Here is a 4,426-nt window from a genome sequence, read left to right on the forward strand (position 1 = left end):
ACGTAAAATCTGAGTTCTGCACCTTCCGGTGATTTCTCCTAGAGTCTCCTCCCTGCAGTCTTACCTTTCTAAACAGATCATTTGGTCTTCATTTTATATTCTTCACAAGGAAAAATGGAATCAATGACTAGGGACCCCATTTCTGAAGGTCGGACCTTTCTTGTAACATAAGGCACATACTATGGGAAGGATGTTGTAGGGAACGAGGAGACAGACAATTATTTGATGGCGACTGTGTGCACGATCTCAGTTAGTTCTTGCAACTCCTCAGAGTGGAAAAAGACAAAGCCTCCAGGAAGTTAAACAACCTCCCTGAGGTCACCCAGCCAGTAAGTGGCAGGACCAGAGCTCAAAACGTGGGCATCTCTGAAACTAGGCCTGTGCTTTCTTCGACCATCCCACAGAGTGTTCCTCAATCTCTTGAAATTTATATTGCGCTAACTCAATTGAAAATCTAACTTTGATTGGTAACAGATTATGATTAAAGTAGTATATAAATATACTAGTATATAAGCCAGGGAAATCTTCACATAGGGTGGATAAAATCATTATATGTCTTAACCTTTGCTCCACTGTAAGTCAAACTATAAAATGTGACTTAGTGCATTCCTAAAATTAGAACTCTCAAAAATATTATACTCTGGTAATAAGAAAATCTAATGTAAAGGGATAGTATCTATGCATAAATTTAAACTGCCTAAAATCAGTTGGGCATAGTCCCTTAATGCAAGGTTGATAACTGCACATAAGAAGTTTGTTTGCAATATGTGCTTCAGATACCTCCCTAATTTATTAGAAAGAGCTGTCAATCATTTTACCATCATTTTAACATACAGATAATCATTGTCAAATGGCATAATGGGCATGTTTTAAATCAATCCATAATGTTAAATAATAGTAGTTAATTACTAATAGCCTAGTGATCTAAAAGAATAAATGTCATCCACATCTACCCACACTCAGGAGGTTTACTCCTCCCAAGAGATCTGGCCCATTTCTATTACAAAACATTAGAAAGTCAGCTCAATCGAAAAAAAATGCTTCACTGGACTTACTAAATCAAAGGTGCCACGCTGAAATTAAAACTTAGGGAATTCTACTCAAATAGTATGAAATTAGTCATTCTAACTTTCAGAATGTTTCATTGGGACAACATCAAATGAATAAATTGGTCCAGAATACTGTCTCCTTACCCATCTTTATGTTTTCTTCAGGAATTTAATTCTTGGCTTAAAAACAGAAGGAGGAGTTTGGGAAACAAAACAAAAACAAGCAGCTTCTCAGACTCTTTCTTCTACTCCATTTATAATTAGCCAGGCTTTGTCAGCTTTTCAAACTTAGAACGAGCGCACAACCCATATCTGTCAAATCAGTGCGTTTCTCAGAACTCTGGTTACTATCCCGCAACACTAACAAGTTCTAAATGCTATCATCTTGTATTACAGAATTGTTACTTTTCTTAAGTGCAATAGCAGCGTGAGGGTTATGGGAGAAAAAAAAATGTACACAGAAGCACACTGAACATCAGTGGTTAAAATAACATGATGTCTTGGAATTGCTTTCAAAATAGCACCTAAAAACAGGGGAGGGGGAGAGCAGGTATGTAAATGCAAAATGCTAATAATTTTTAAAGCTGGGTTACCTGAGTACATGGGGTTCATTATACTATTCTCTCTTCTTTCATATGTACATGAAATTTTCCATAATAAAAAGTTTTGTGAACATCGTCATCTCAAACCAGACTTAGGAGTCCAGAATTGTGTCTTTCGATATTATTTCTTTCACAAAGTAAACTAAATAGTATTAGAGCACAATGCCTAGAATTACAGATCAGCATCCCAGTGCTATCATTTATGGGTTTTTTAAATTGAAGTATAGTTGATTTACAATGTTTTGTTAATTTCTGCTATACAGCAGTGATTTAGTTATACATATGTATCAGAAAGGGAATGTAAAAAAAAAAAACAATACCTTTTAAAAATCTCACTAAAAAAAAAGAAAAATACTTAGGAATAAACCTGACCAAGGAGGCAAAGACTTATATGCTGAGAACTATAAAACACTAATAAAGGAAACTGAAAATAATTCAAAGAAATGGAAAGATATCCCATGCTCTTGGATTGGAAGAATTAATATTGTTAAAATGGCCATACTACCCAAAGCACTCTACAGATTTAATGTGATCCCTATCAAATTACCCATGACATTTTTCACAGAACTAGAATAAATAATCCTAAAATTTACATGGAACCATACGCTTTGTTTTTCAAATTTACAGAAGAGTTGCAAGACTAGTACAAAGAACTCCTAGATTCACCAAATGTTAAGATTTGGCATATTTTATCTCCTTCCTTGTATAACACACATATACACAAATCTGCACACATATACACAAACATTTTTCTCCTAAACCATTTGAGATTTAGTTGCAGACATCACGTCCCCTTACCCCTAAGGACTCCGGTTTCCCCTAAGGAAGACAGTCCCTTCCAAACTGCAGTAAAAACATCCTATTTAGGGAATCTAACATTGGTACAAGGCTATTATCCAACATACAATCCATATTCAAATTTCCCCAATTATTACAATTTGTCCTTTGTAGCATTTTTTCCTGATTTGGGTCAGATCCAAAACCATCTATTGCATTTACTTATCTCTGTAGTCTTCTTCAATCTGGAACAGTGCCTCAGGCATCTTTCATGACACTGACTTTTGTGGAATGTCTCCAAATGTGGGCTTGTCTGATATTTCCTCCTGATTAGAACCAGGTTATGTGTTTTTGGCATAAGTGTCGCTGTATCCTTCTCAGGGCTTCAGATCAGGAAGCACAGGATAGCAGTTTGCCCCATTACTAGTGATGCTAACTTTGACGGTTTGGTTACGGTAGTGAACCCCACGTTTCTGCACGGTAACATTACCCTTTTCCCCTTTGCAATTAACAAGAAATCTGTGGGGAAATTCCCCCAAAATGTAAATATTCTGGTCTTCAAGTTTTCACACAATACTTTAGCATCCGTGGATGATTACTGTATGAATCAAGTGTTACTATGATGGTTGCAAAGTAGTCATTTTCTAACTCTTTTTGTCTATATTTTTTAGCTGGCCTCATTTCCAATCATAATAAATATTAAAAACTTATAAACAAGTTTACTCAAGAATTTGAGTACTTTTTCACTCAAAGTCAAGCAATTTTCTTTTAACTCCTCAACATCCTAAGTCCTGAACATCTCAAGTGTAACTGTTTAGCAGAGATCCCTAATCTTTACCTGCTTAGAGCCTAAATTTGATTTTTCCCTCCCCTGCTTTCTCTTCCTTCTGTCCTCCAGGACTAAGCAGAGTGGAAATTGCTGCTGGGATAAGTAGGATGGGTAAGAAGGAAATTCCAGGTTGTCGACCAGTAAGTGGAGGGAGGAATGGCCTGTGGGGTAGCAACTTGTGGATGCACCTGGCCAAAATGACACACTACCAACCAGTAAACCAGGAGCAACCAGGTGGGGACTAGATATTTCCCCGATGAAGCCAAATATTCATCCACAACAGCCCCAAAGACCCATCCACCCAAGAACGCCCCGCAAGTTCCAGGGCATAATACAATTACGTATTTCCAACATTGCCCAAACACGCCTGGCAGTTCCTGAGAAATTAGGCTTATAAACAGACTACAGTGACTTTAACAATAAAGACTCATAAGGGGAAGTATTAGTAATGGAACGAACGACATAAATGGAAGAAAAGAGAAAAATACTTCACTATGATCTGGAAACACAAAACTATCGGCAACGCTGTAACCGAAAGTGGGATCCGGCAGCTTGCCACTCAAAAGCCAATAAAAAGGCAAGGTTGGTGGAAAGGAAAGTTTGCTTTATTTTTGGATGCCGACAAACTGGGGAGCGGGGTGGAGGGAGGGACGGGGGGGAGGCAGATTTCTGTCCAAAGCCCGCCCCCCACCGGACAATCAGTGGGCAAGAGCTTTTATAGGTGAAGGGAGGGGACAACATGCAGAAACAGTACAGTCAGCTGCTGTGCCAGTCATCTTGAAATTGGTCGTGTGGTGTCTGACCAGCATCATCATGATTGTTTTAAATACGATTAATCTTCAGTTCCAGGGTCAGTTTGTTCCCACTTCCTTGAGGCCAGTTCTTGGAATTGTGGCAGCTTATGTCATGGTGTCATGGCTACAGCCTGGTCATCATGTAGTTAACTTCTTCCACCTGGTGGAGGTTTGAGTATCCACAAGACAGCTCACAGGATAGGGCTCAGAATCTTATCTACAGCCCTTGAGGAGGAACTAAAGGTCCTTAATTATGCTTAATGACTAAACTGTTATTATTTACTCTCCTTGGACTGTTTTCCTTTGTTTCTGCATTTTCTCACTTCTCTGATTAAACTTATTCTACAGCTATAATTTTCCCACAGACAAAAGGCA

The sequence above is a fragment of the Neophocaena asiaeorientalis genome, unplaced genomic scaffold, assembly GCF_003031525.2.
Source record: "Neophocaena asiaeorientalis asiaeorientalis breed wild unplaced genomic scaffold, Neophocaena_asiaeorientalis_V1.1 scaffold698, whole genome shotgun sequence".
In the NCBI taxonomy this organism is placed as follows: Eukaryota; Metazoa; Chordata; class Mammalia; order Artiodactyla; family Phocoenidae; genus Neophocaena; species Neophocaena asiaeorientalis.